This window comes from Ovis aries, chromosome 19 (genome assembly GCF_016772045.2).
Source record: "Ovis aries strain OAR_USU_Benz2616 breed Rambouillet chromosome 19, ARS-UI_Ramb_v3.0, whole genome shotgun sequence".
NCBI classification, from domain to species: domain Eukaryota; kingdom Metazoa; phylum Chordata; class Mammalia; order Artiodactyla; family Bovidae; genus Ovis; species Ovis aries.
In genome coordinates, this window is record NC_056072.1 from 15,952,207 (window position 1) to 15,966,236 (window position 14,030).

The 14,030-nt window shown below is 51.4% G+C and overlaps 1 long non-coding RNA gene across 1 annotated transcript; it reads left to right on the top strand.

The window, feature by feature from the left end:
• The first annotated feature begins 1,574 nt into the window (after nucleotides 1-1,574).
• On the top strand, nucleotides 1,575-12,092 carry LOC121817214 (uncharacterized). Its single transcript, XR_009597396.1, has 4 exons — nucleotides 1,575-6,426; nucleotides 6,511-6,597; nucleotides 7,200-7,250; nucleotides 9,287-12,092. It is a non-coding gene; the product is annotated as an uncharacterized LOC121817214 (long non-coding RNA).
• Nucleotides 12,093-14,030: the final 1,938 nt, after the last annotated feature.

Genomic DNA, 14,030 nt, shown 5'->3' on the forward strand with positions numbered 1-14,030 from the left:
TCTGGTGGCCAAGGAGGATAAGTGCTGCTGTTGTCTTCATTTTACAGATGAGGAAACGGTCAGCCAATCATTGAAAATCTCTCTGACCTTAACCCTTCCATCCCAGGCAATCAGGGTGTCTCTGTGAGAGTCCCCCAGACCTCCAGCCACACTGCCCTCTATTTGATGAGCATGAGGTGGCCAGACACTCAGAACCAGCCACGAAAGGTGGGCAGTGTTACATAGCTACAGGCTCTTGGCAGAGGTTGGGGGAACATTTTCCAAATGGCAAAGCCTTCCTTAGACATATGGTCTTGTTCAGTTATAATAACCCAATTTCCTGTTATACGTGATGCAGCTGAAGCTTGGGGTAGATGAGTGGCCAGGGTCCCATGGGGGGAAATGACCACAATTCTCGCCCTCTGACTCCAGCGCTCCCTCTGAAGAAGCAAAGTCATGATCCCATGTCCTTCCATAATCTCACCAAAGTCCTATTAACAGAGGATTCAAGGGGAAAAGGAAGTAAGTAATGTCCACATTCTGGGTGTCACCGTGATGAGCCTTCCTTCCAAGTCCTGAAGGGCAGCCCTCTGCCCTGAACTTTCTGCTGACTCAGTCTGAATTAGTACTGTGGCCCAGACAAGCTGCCTCATTCTTTATCTCCTTTTCACTTGGCTAGTCTGAACCCATTATAGGAGTAAAGGAAATAGAAAGTATTAACTATTAAAATTTGCTTCAAAGAAAAGTTGAAAACAGAAAAGTTGAAAAAATTTGCTTTGAAGAAAATATGTGTGGCCCCCACCCTGTGATTTTCATCAGGGTTAACAGACTGCCCCTAAGAAAAGTTTGCTTTGGGCCCCATTGCTTCAGCTTTCCCCATCTGCAAAATGGACACAAAACCATGATCCAGTCCCCTCTGCATTTTTAGTACCTGTTGAGGATGAGGGGAATGGAGGTCAGGTGTATCTTCAGCTGAAAAGACAAGCTTTGCAAAGGGTCTTCTCGCATTCCCCCATTTCTCTCCAGCCTGCCTTCAAAGTCCCTGCCTTCTCCAGAGACCCCAGGTCTGCAGCTTTTGCCTCTGGGAGCGAGGGGGCAGAGGAGTGGCATCAGCTAGGTTGCAGGCTTGGCACTTGGTCTAAAGAGTGCTGCGTCATCGTCCTGTCTGTCTTTTCTCCCTACTAATGTGGAATAGGGGTGAGGGGAGGTGCGGTGGGTGAGAGTGCCCTGGCCCTAAACCGGAAACTCGTCTACTCGCCACCTATGCTTGCTGCTGCTACTGCTGCTAAGTCACTTCAGTCATGTCCGACTCTGTGTGACCCCATAGATGGCAGCCCACCAGGCTCCCCCGTCCCTGGGATTCTCCAGGCAAGAACACTGGAGTGGGTTGCCATTTCCTTCTCCAATGTATGAAAGGGAAAAGTGAACGTGAAGTCGCTCAGTTGTGTCCAACTCTTCGCGACCCCATGGACTGCAGCCTACCGGGCTCCTCCATCCATGGGATACTTAATGACACATAAAAGCATGTCACTAGAGGCATTGAGTCAAACAAGAGCTAAGAGGCACTTAAGGGTGCTGTGATGTTAGCTGTGCCTGCCTTTCTGTCTTAAAAAATACACATGTGCAGAAGAGAATCCGGCAATGAGGACCCAAGCTGGCAGGATTCCCCACCTTCAGGCCCACCCCCCGCACACACCCCCGCAGGTGTTCAGCCCAGTTAGGAGAGCAGCAGGTCAGTGGTAAAGATGGATCATCCCTTCTTTTTTCTTTCGTAAAGCAACAATCAAACTGAGCACATTTATTATACAATGTTATGTGTATACCTACCAACTAATCCCAATCTCTACATCAAAGCATTATTTTCAAAAAGTTAAGAACCCAACAATGCAAATATAAGACAAATACATGCTGAAGATCTCTGAGCCCGTTAATGACCAATCCAGTAAATGAGCGTTTGGAGCCACAGAGTTTCTGTGAAATTCAGCTGAACCCCCAGGTTGCCTTTGCTGAGTCTGAAGTTAGTGTGACAATAACGGTGACTGTTTTCTGGAAATTTCTTGTGGAATGAAGGAGGCTGGATATCCTGGTTTGTGTCCAGAGAGGACCAGCAGCGCCTCCAGGTCAGTAGGGTTTTTTCTGGGCTTCAGGACTGGGGCTCGGAGTTAACTGTAGCCATGGCTGAGGGCAAGACACATGTCTGATTTTGAGGTTCAAGCATAGTGTTCTTGTTTGAGCAGGAAGGAAACTGAGGCACAGAGAAGCCAGAGCACGTGGACAGCAGTCGCGGGCTACGTGAAAGCAGCAAGCTCGATAGGGTGGCAGGTCTGATGTCGGCGTGAGTCTTACAAACCCATTCTGATGGCCACCCTCCCAGGGCAGCTGCGTCCTTGGCAGGAAGGGGTCCTTGATCTTTTCTCTGCTGTGGACCCCTTCTCATCACGCTACCTTTGAATGCTTAAGGTAAAATGTCAAGGGTTTCGAAAGTGCTTTGCTTTGAGCAAAATCTCAGGAATATTTGTCAAGGTTGGTGGTTGTTTAGGTGCTAAGTCATGGACTGCAGCCCACCAGGCTCCTCTGTCCATGGGATTCTCCAGGCATACTGGAGTGGGTTGCTATTTCCGCCTCCAGGAATCTTCCTGACCCAGGGATCAAAGTCGCGTCTCTTGCATTGCAGGCAGATTCTTTACACCCAGCCATCAGGGAAGCCCTATTTGTCTAAGTAGTCCTCGCTTAACTTCATCAGTTAAAAATTACACAGAGACGTTTTTTAAATAGTATTGCCAAAGAAAAACTGCATGGACCCCTACCGGACCCCCAAATTCTATCCTCTGCCTTGGTCCACACCACCTTCCTGCTCCTCTGAATAGCGCCCTACCCCACGCATGCAAGCCCCTCCACCAGCAGGAAAGCTGCCACGGCCCCCAGGACCGGAAGGCACCTTTGAGGTGTGGTCCGTGGGGCCGGCGTCTAGAGGACTTCACTAGCTGGCCTGGGTCCTCTTTAAGGGCTATAACAGAGGGGGACTGTGAGCTGCTCCAGTCATGACATTTTGCCAGAGTCAAGTCAGCGATGGGCCTAGCTCTAGAATCTGGGGAGTGGTTCCTCCGAGAGGTGACTGCACCCAGCTCCTCGAAACTGCCTAGTAACCACAGGAAATTTGTGATTTGTCCCTCAATTTTGCTCATGATCTCCCTGAATAATGCTCAGGCGATCTCCTAACAGACCATGAATAGGGGTGGCGGGGTGTCGTGCGGCTGTGCAAGCCTAGATGTGAGTGTGTGTGAGAACCAGCATCTCTGCAAACCCTGGGCTATGCAGGTTAGTGAAATAAGGATAATTCATACATTCTCATAAGTCTATTCCCCATTATCTTCTCTTGAGTATTTTCTGGTGCATAGAGATAACTCGTTCTGTTCAGAAGCAGAACCTCCCTTAGCTACTATGTTAAATCACATTTCACTCAAAGGCTTCCTTCCTCCAAGACTGCATTAGGCGCTGGTTTTTTTAAACTTTTGTTGGAGTATAGTTGTTACAACATTGTGTTAGCTTTCAGTGTACAGTGAAGTGATTCAGCTATACGCATACACATATCTATTCTTTTTCAGGTTTTTCTCTCATATACATTATCACAGAATATTGAGTAGAGCTCCTGTGCGCTGCAGTAGTCCCTGTGGATTATTTTAAATATAGTAGTGTGTATATGTCAATCACAACCTCATCACTTCCTCGCACATTTCCCCTTTGGTAACCATAAGTTTGATTTTGAGATCTGTGTGTTTCTCCTTTGTTTAAAAAAAAAAAAAGTGTCGTGTTTTTAAAATTAGATTCCACCTATAAGTGATCCCTGGGTTGGAAGATCCCCTGGAAAAGGAAAAGGCTACCCACTCCAGTATTCTGGCCTGGAGAATTCCATGGACTGTATAGTCCATGGGGTCACAAAGAGTCGGACACGACTGAGTGACTTTCCCTGGCAGGATAAGTGATATCCTATGGTATTTGTCTTCCCCTTTCTTACTTCATACTTAGCATGATCATCTCTGGGTCTGTCCATGTTGCTGCAAACGGCATTATTTCCTTCTTTTCTACAGAGCAAAGAGACTTCAGGCTTGTGGTGACCGAGGCCTTAAAACCTCACAGGGGGACATCCTTGGAGCTCCATGGCCAGGAAGTGCGGGAGGAAACGGGACTTTCAAAGCAGAAAAAGTAGGTCTGCTCAGAACCAGAGCTGGCCAGCCAGGCCTCTGAGGTCTCAATGCCAGTTAAGTTTTCAAACAACAACTTCTTTTCTTCCCTGAGAAAAATGGCTTGGGCACGCTTCCCCGGTGTGCGTTTTGTCTGACAAGAAACCCTTTTGTCCTCTGTCAGTAGAAACGCCAAGAATAAAGCCCGAGGGGCACTGCCGGGAGACAGGTGCTGGAGCCCCGACCCCCTCTGCTGGCACCTCTGCCCGGGGTTCTCAGCTGAGCCCAGGACTCTCCCCAGGGCCTGGGCAGGCGACAGGGCAGGAGACGTCAGTCACCCCATGGACGCCCCGGCTTTGGCAGGAAATGGAGATGGGTCTGTCTGGTTCATATATTAATAGGCGTCTGTCACACACCAGGTTAGGAAATAATCCTCCCATTGTCAGCCTGGCTTAATCCTGCCGTCGTCAACATGTCTTCCGGGACCTCATGGGGAGGGGCGCTTTCTCGGAAGAAATCCCTTGTCAGAGGGAGAGGCAGATGGACCTCTCTCACCGTGGGCCTGTCCCCGCCAGGAAGTCCGTGTGTCTCATGCACGATGTTCAAGGCGCTGAGGAAACCTGCTTTGTAACAAATGAAAGCCTAGATCTCTTGAAGTCACCCCTTAGGTGGTTTTTGCAGAAGTAGAGGCTTCTACAAACTGGGTTTCTTTAAAGCAAGGGGTTTTTTTTCCTGCATTTTTATTGGTTCCTAAAATAGAAACAAACAGCATGATTCAGGAAAGGGCAAGAAGGCTTAGCCTGCTCTGAAGAAGGCCTATGGGATTGTCACCCAACGATTATCACCACCCCACCCCCCTACCCCCGCCAAACACAGCCCTTCAACCAAACCTAGCAGCTGAGATGACCACAGTATTTCTTTCTTTCTTTCTGGCCATGCTGTGCAGCGCATGGGATCTTAATTCCCCAACCAGGAATTGAACCCAGGCTCCCACAGCAGAAGTGTGGAGTCCTAACCGCCGGACCACCAGGGAAGTCCTCACAATTTGTTTTTAATTAACCCTAAAGTGTTTTCGAATTCAGTGAAGAATGAGAAAAGCAGTGTCCTGAGCGCAAAGTCAAAAGCAGGTTTCTGTCAGTTGTATGAAACCATCACAGTGAAAACCTTTTGAGTAAAGAAACCCAAGTACATTCTTCTATCCTTCTGACAGGATGTGAGTGCTGAGGGCGACCCTAGAACCACCCAAGAGGCAGGAATGAGCCAACTTGGATTTGGCTAAAAAAGAACAGGAAACACACATCTAAGCACCCAGTTCACACAGTGGTAGGAAAGGAGAAACTATAAACTCCCTCTACGATGCTAAGTCTTTATGGCAAAAGTGAATTTTTTGACAGTGAATCATCACCTCAGAGAAGCTTCCTGCAGCCCGTGGCACCGAGCAGCCTCTTCTCAGACGCCGGGTGCCGCTTATTCTGCTCTCGGCCTTTATTTGCCTCCCACCTCTCCCCCAAGAAGGCTGCACTCAGCTACAGCAATCCATCCCAAGGAGGAGCTTCGCCTCTGAGAGATTAATCATGAGCGGGGATGTGTGATTGATCCTGCCACCTGCAAAGCAGGGGGACGCTGAGGCCGTCTTTTCTGCAGTAAGCAAAGTTCAGAGCTGTTTGAGTTCCGCTAGGTAAGCAGGACTCTCCAGACCTGAGCCGGTAGGCTGCCCTCTCAGCAGGAATTCTCGCCCTGACCATGCACAGGTGTGCCTCAATAGACGCACCTGAGCCACGGAGGCTAGAGGGTCAGAACTGCTCATTTTTGCAAATAGCCTGACTCCATCAGGTTTTAATTAGCATGAAGTATGGCAAACCCATTCTGTTCAAGAGGTTGGTAAATGAAAATCGGATTAAGATCTGTTGTATAACCTTAGGCTACATAGGATTTTTCCTAATCCCAGCTAGAGGCTAGTATATCCTAATTCTTGCAGAAAAGGAGTCTTGAGGTTTTGTGGGTTTTTTTTTCTTTTTGGCCATATCCTACCCCTCTCCCTAAAAATAAAACCTTAAGTACACGATTCACCCAAAAATTAAAGGGAAAGGGAAAATAATTGCATTTGCTGTGCATGTAACTTGGAACCAATATATGCTAAAGAGAGAAGGTAATTTGGGAGGACCCTTGACTCAGATGCTCAGTAGAAGAAACAGCATCACATCGCAGATGGACAGCCGTGGGCTCAAAACACAGCTCTGCAGCCACTTTTGAGCTGCAGCTTTGGGTAAGTTCATTGTCGTTTCTGAGCCTCTATTTTCTTTTCATTCAAATAGTAGTTTAGTACTTACATTTCTCCATTTCTTCAAAGTAGGAAATCAGTAAAACACTACTCTCACCTCAGCTAGAATTCGACGAGATGATGACTGCGGAGATCAAGCCCGGTAACGAGGACAACGTAAGTTCTCAGCTTACTGTATTGTTAGACTTGAGCAGCAGGTCTAGCGGGACCCAGGAGAGGTAGGAAGGAGTGTGTTCAGCGGCTGAGTTGCCAAGGGAAGCATGTAGTAACACCGCTTCCCGGCAGCAGAATTCCCCCTTCACATCCGGGGCGGGAAGCCTGTCCTGATCTATTCGGTATCAGATGGGTTTGGTTCTTCACCCTCAAGGTTATCAGGAAAATATCTAAGTACTGACTATATTCAGCTCCATCCAAACACCGGGGCAGTTTTAAACCTGCGCACACACTGTCATTTACAGACCAGTCACACACCTTAGGGCTCAGCCTAAAGGCTGATGCACAGGCTAATGTAAAAGGGATTGTGGAGCTGAGGCTTTGGGATAAATTATGGTTTAACGGCAGTGAGCGTGGCTTCATCTTCTGACCTTGTATTGGAAGCCAGACCCTGTGCTGCTCTCCCTACACGATTCTCACAACGTCTCCATGCAAGCTGAGGGGGGATGAGATGGTAGGTGGATGGAGGGGGAAGCCCCTTACCTTCCAGAAGACTCCAAAACTCAAAAGAGCCGTTACTTAAGGGGCGATGACTGTCCTTGCAGGTCTCAGCTGCTCATCACCTTGTCCTCTCAAAACCTCACAGCATCAGGATGGTAAGAGTCTCAACGGTTGAGTACCTTGTACTGAGTCACATAACGGGCCAGAACTCAGTCCCTGGAAATCTAATCACATATCCTGTGCTTCTCCACCTAGAACCCCTCTTCGTGCCCACCAAAGCTGCCGGGGATAAGTCAAGAGACTAGTGGTGGTGGGGAGACAGGAAAGGGCTTCTCACAGCCAGGTTTCAGTAACTCACTGCCAAGAGAGTGAGGTTTACTCTTAGGGTCTGGAGACCCTAAAAGGCTCACGTGGAATGTGACCATGCTCAGCCTGTGTGCTACGGGAAGCTGTGAGTGTGGTGATGGATTTCACCGTCTCTGCGAAGCCTCGCTTACCTTTACAGTGTCTGCCCTGTGTGTGGCAGCACCGCCCTCAGTGATTAGCGTGTGTGAAGGCCCTACACCCTCACAGCAATCCCACGCAGTAGCTTTTGCCCATCCTGTGGAAGAAGGGACTTGCCTGAGGTCACAGAGGTAGAAGTGGTCCAGCAGGGGTTGGAACTTGGGTGATCCTGGCTTCAACGACACAGACTAGAAGAGCAGTGTGCTGTGGGGCCTGGAGTTGCTTCTCTCCCCTGTGGCAAGTGCGCGCCTGGCACGGGTGTTTGCAGGTAAGGGTGCACCTTTTATAATAATTTACGTGAATGATCCCACTGGACACTGAAGTGGTAGCACCAGAGGGGAAGAGTATGATACCAACACCCTCTGTCCAGTCATCGTCAAGGCCTTGAAAGAGGTGGATCTTTATCAGATTTTCCTGTTTGAACCCTTCCCACTTAGCGTATTCAGCTGCCAGCTGGGTGAGGCTTCTGGAAAGAGTTTGGAGGCCCGCTGAGAGCCTTGACATCCTTGTCTGAAAGGCACTGGCATTGGCAGCTGTCCAAACACTGTGGTTGACTTTCAAACTATTTAATTGAAACCATATTTAAGGGGGAAAAAGAGCGAGAAGGAAGGGGTACGGGGTGCCAGAGCAGGAGAAAGATCTTGGCAAAAAAACAAAACCAAACCCTTCTGTGTGCTGTTTGCACCATCGGATTGACCAGACAGGGCCACAAAGCTGATAGAACAGGATTAGCAAAACTGCATTGTTGGCCGTGGGTGCGGCATGACACGTGCTACAGCAAAGGCATTTGGCAGGATTAACCTGCCAAGGATAAAGATGTAGCAGACAAGGGGCTGAATTAATGGACTGGCATGACCGAGGCGGGGAAATCTATTTGCATGCGATATTAACTGTGCTAATAAACTCCAGGCTGGGTTCAGCAGCCCTGTGGGTCCTCTCAGAAACAGGATTTTTTATTTTAAAGCCCACCTGGAGTCTTCCAACCAAGACCGGCTAACGCAGGCAGGCTTCCCAGGCTGCCTTTAGGCTCAAGCTTGCTGTCATCTTAGAATAAACAAACGCACATTCTTACATACCCGTGGCAGCATGGGCGCCCACTGACTGTGCAGAGTGACCCTCGTACCCCGGGCTTTGAATGCCAAAGGGTCCTCCGTTCAGAGGGTGATCGTCTCTGAAAAACAGTGAACGATCATTACGTATAACACACTTGACAAAATACCTGCTTGGAATGGTTGATTGTGCCTGATGTGTGTGTTCTCATTGCGTGGAAGTCAGGGCGAGAGCAGGGTGAGCAAGCAAGACAGGCCAAGGCATAAATTTTCAGAAGGTGCTCCTGGTCCCGCCTGTACACGGGCAGCATCAGCACCTGAGAGCAAGTGCCTCGTGCCTCTCATCCTGGTCCTGCTGAAAGCAATGGTGGGAACAAGGAAGATATGGGCATTCAAGATTCAGGCACGCTTAGACACTCACACTGTCGCTAATGCATAGCTGAGTGTTGGGGGGCAGCACCAGGAAAAGGCCAGGCAGATGAGAGGAGAGGGGACCAAGAAAAATGTAACTACCCTCCAAGTTACTGCTGTGGGCAGCTGGGGACCTTTGCCAGCCTGGGTGGGACGAGAGAGCAGGAATTTTTCCACCAGCTTCCAAGCATCACTGATGAGAGATGTTTACTCCTTGTACCCCACAGGCCCACCATGTTCCTGCCCAAGGGAGGCCGTGCCAGCCGAGGGTACCCTATGCACAGGGCCAGTGGGGCTCCAAACAGCCAGCACCTGCCACGTGAGTGAGATTTCATTTTCATCTGAAGATGCTGACTCTCTATCAGACTCTTATCACCACACCAAGGTTCATACAAATGTCCATTTTTCACAGAGCCGTAGATTTAGAGCAGCAGTCCCCAAATCTGGATTATCAGAATCCCTGGGGGTGGGGGTAGATTCCTGGGCTTCGCCTTCAAACCAGCTGCAGCAGAACCTGGGAGCGGGAGGGAGGGAGCCCTGAATCCCACGTCCCCATCCTGAGCCAGTCAGCCAGGTTGAGGGGATGTCAGCTGCTGAAGAAAATCTGCATTGACCCATGGACACCTGGGAGCTGGTTGATGAGGGAACACACCCTATTTCTGTTGCCATCATCTTTTTCCAGAAGGAACAGGCAGGAAAATGGTTTGTTGATTTGAGACCTCTGATGTTATAAAGCTTAGATAAATGTCACGTCCTTCCAATTGCCTTTGCCAAGTGATCATTACGTGACGTTAAACACACATACACACACTCTCACACGCACCAGAATTAGCTAGCTTGACCTTGCCAAGCAAATAGTGAAGAAAAAGAAGTAATATAAACAGGCCAGAATGGGAAATAAAGAGATAAAAAGCTTTGGTTAAAATGGGTGCAGAATTCTGGAACACCAGCAATGTTAACATGCTCATCAAATGCCCCTGGCATAGCTGAGGCACTTCGGAGGCAACAGCAGGTAACCGGGCCCTGAGCGGAGAGGGAGGGGCAGCTGTGATGTGTGAGCCCCCTGTTCTGGGGCACGTGGGGGCTGGGATCCAGTGCAGGCCACCCACCAGGTGGCCACCCACATACTCTGTTCTGGGGCTGCCTTTGCCCAGGGAAAGGGGGACTTTCTTGAGCTCACAAAAGGCTCCGTCCCAGGAAAGGCCCGATTGTTTCCCTTGCAGAAGGTGCTGCGTGCTCTAGCTCTGTGTGTCAAGATCTGAAAGAGAGACGGTGCGGTGCGTAGATGAGCGGACAAGAAGAGGGAGGTGGGCGGGGCAGGGCCACCTGGACCTGTGTGCTTCTGCTGGACTTGCAGTTTACTCTGGATGGATGGGGGAGGGGAGGAGGGGACAAGCAGGAGAGTGACAGGCTCTGAGTCGTGTTTTAGAAGCGTCGCTCAGGCTGCAGTAAAGAGTGAACCACAGCGGGACGAGTTCGATGCACGGAGCCTTGTCCAGGTGAGAGGTGGGGCGCCAGCAGGGGTAGAGGGCTGGACTGGCCATGTAGGGTGGCCGTGGAGATGAGAAAACGTCCTTCAGTGGCAAAATGTCGGCCATCCTGATGGCTCAGAGCAGACACTAAGGACAAACCTGTGTCTCTGCCTCTTGAGTTTGTGGGGACTTCCTCCACAGGTAGAGCGCGGCCGAGCTGCAGGTCCTGCTGTGCAGCGTTGGGCTGCAGGGACCCCACGATCAGGCTGAGGAGTGGCTGACCCTGGAGCCCACGAGATGGGGCGGGGGGGTGTTCAGAGCCACAGCAGCAGACACACGAGGTGTCCTGGGGGGACGCCAGCTCCACGAGGGAGGAGGGGCAAGTGCGGAAGTGAGGAGCCGTGGGATCTGGGACTTGTGGGCAAGGGCCTTGGAGAGATTAATCCAGATCCGACTGGCCCTCTGGAGGAATCCCCATGGTGTCGCTGTGCATCAGGGCATGAGAGCCTAGAGGCGGGGAGGTGAGTGAGGAGGTCTGACAGTCGCTGTTCATACAGAACAGTGTGTGCACGTCCTGAGGATGCTGGGTGCCAGCTTTCTTTTTCCTTTTCCAAATGCTTAGAAAGGACGAGTTGGACCACTCAAGTCTTAGTTTAAATGATGCATTCACTCAACCAGTATTTATCAAGCATCCCCTACATGGCGAATGCTGGGGACCCGAGAGGGAGGCTGGAGTCGAGCGGCAACAGCTCCCCGCACACTGTGTCATAAGAGCCTCCAGGAAGAGGCCCAGAGGCCTGGAAAGCGCAGGAGGGCAGAGCCGGGTCTGGTCGGGGGACGGTGACGGGAAGCCATGTTGGATTGGAAAGCTGAAAGAGGAGTGGATATTAAACCATGTGAAATAGAGAATGAGGCATTCCAGGAGGAGGAAGCAGCTTGTGGCGAAGAGGAGTGTGGCATATTTGAGAAGTCAGAACAGCAGATAAATGGATGGACCTAGCATCTGTCATACAGAGTGAAGGAAGTCAAAGAGGAAAACAAGCATGGCGTATTAGCGCATATATATGGAATCTGGAAAAACGGTACAGATGAAGCTATTTGCAGGGCAGGAACAGAGACCCAGACGCAGAGAACAGACATGTGGGCACGGGAGTGGGGGCAGTGGGCCAAGCTGGGAGAGGAGCGCTGACATATATGCGCCCCCACATGTGAAACTGATCGCAACGGGGAGCTGCCGTGTAACAGGGGGCGCAGCTCCACGCTCTGTGATGACCTGGTTGGGGGGTGGGTGTGGCGCTGAGAAAGGCTCAAGAGGGAGGAGAGAGATGTGGACATAAAGCGGATGCACGTTGTTGTACAGCAGAAATAACGTCGTAAAGCAGTTATACTCCAATAAAAAAATTTTAACAATTCAAAATAGAAAAGTCAACAGGGTGTAGGCAGAGGGGGAGATGAAAGGCTGACTCTGCTGGCATTCTGCTTCTAACCCCTGGCTGCTCTCTGCCCCCTCCACTCCAGAGGCAGCACGGAGGTCCGACGGCTGGCACGGTGCGGTGGGGCAGCTGGTGTTGTGAATCAGGCCGTCGCCAATCAGAGAACGGCTACTTCACAACACCAGGGTCACACCGCACCCCAGGCAGCGCTCCCAGCTCCAGCCCCCATGCCGCCTCCACCTCAGCCATCGGCCATCGCTCGGGCACCGCCAAGCCCCCCAGAGCCACAGCAGGCGGCTTTCCGGTTGACGCCTCATGCTGTGCAGACACCACCGCAAACACCGGAGCCCAGAGGCGGTTTCTCCCCAGACGCAGACACTCCACTTCGGAATGAAAGGCACTCCCGGCAGCATCGACTTCCTGCAGAGAAAATGGAGCCACCAGCTTCCCACGGTGAGGACGGAGTGATGACCTCGGGAGGGTTGCGCACCACTGACTGGCCCCGTTCCTCCTGGTGCTAAGAACACAGCTGTGAGCCGGGCCGAGACTTTGATACAGGGTGGTGACCGCTCTGACCCAGGCAGAGTGGAGGGAAGGGAGGCCCTAGTGACAGGATGGTGGCTCTGGGGACAGTCCTGGAGGGAGAGGAGGGCCTTTTGTGGCCACACAGACCCGGGGAGACATCTGTTTCCTAGATGGTCCCGGGTGCCCTCGAGAACACATGCCCGCCATCAGAACGTGTCCCCACGCAGGACAAGCCTTGCGAGGGCCCTTCCAGGCCATCGGTGTGTTACACGCTCCCGTCCTGGGTAATGTGATCAGTCAGCTGTGCTGACAGGTGGGCCTCCTTTCCCCAGGACCCCACAGCCAGAGACCTGGCGAGGAACAGGGAGGAACTGACAGAGGTCTCCCGAGTTGGTGTGTGGTTATGTTTGATCCTAAGTGAAATCTTCCGTATGACACCGCTGTTTCTTAGAGCCAAGGGAGGAGTTTAAAGCAAAGTGCCTGGGTTGGCTAGCATGCTTTCTGAAGCACTAAGCAAAAAGGAGGATGTCCACCTCTCTGGTTTTCTATGGGACAGAGTGAGATCCAGGGCTGCTGCAACGAACCCAGGCTTCCGTCTGTCACCTCGGTGCTTGCTGCTGTCCCAAGGAAGCCAGAAGGAGGGAGAAAAACACATCCGGTGCAGAACCAGGTTACACAGAGCCTGGGTTAATCAGCACGGCCCTTAAAACTTCTATGAAATTATGTCCTTGACCCCAAACCGCTCAGGCATCTCTGAAGTCTGTACTGTGTTATGCTTGGGGACAAGCATCTTTAGTGTGAACAGCCCGTTTTTCCCAGAAAGGCCTTCCCCCACACCTTTTGCTTGAAGCATATGAACAGCACGTCTCTAAGAATCCATCTACTAACCTCTTCTCCTTCTACCACCAGTGTCCAGGTAGGCACCATTCAGGGTGTGGTCCACAGTGGTGGCACCAGCACTTTGGGAAGGTGGCCCCCACCCCCACACACCTGCTGCATCACAGTCCTGGGGCCTGGAGCCCAGCCTCGGCTCAGGGACTGGGTGTTAACACGACCAACCCCTGTTGGCTGCCCCACATCCTCTCCCGCTTCCATTCCAACCTCATCTCTTCTGCTTGTTCCATACAGAATGGTCTTTTCCAAACACGTGCCTATATCGTGGGAACCCCTCCACTCCCTGCCTTAAAACTGCTCAGGGAGTTGGCCTCACCCTACCAGCACTGGCCCCCCGAGTGGCGTGCCCCCCACCCCAAACACCTCTCCATTTGTGCCCTTCCTCCCTCCAGGACCCCTGCCCCAAGACCTCTTTCCAGACCCTCACACCCTCCAAGCTTCCTCCTGCCCCAGGGCGTTTGTGCAGCTCAGCCCTGTCTGAAAGCCCCCAGTATACTCCCCCGATTGGCGACTACCTGTCCTCTAGATTTCAGCCAGCATTGACTCCCCAACCCGGAAGGCCAGGTAAGACAGCTGATGTTCAGAGCAAGCTGAATTCTGCCCCTGCAGAACACTCATCCCATTTTGTCATGATGCCTTCACGGGTG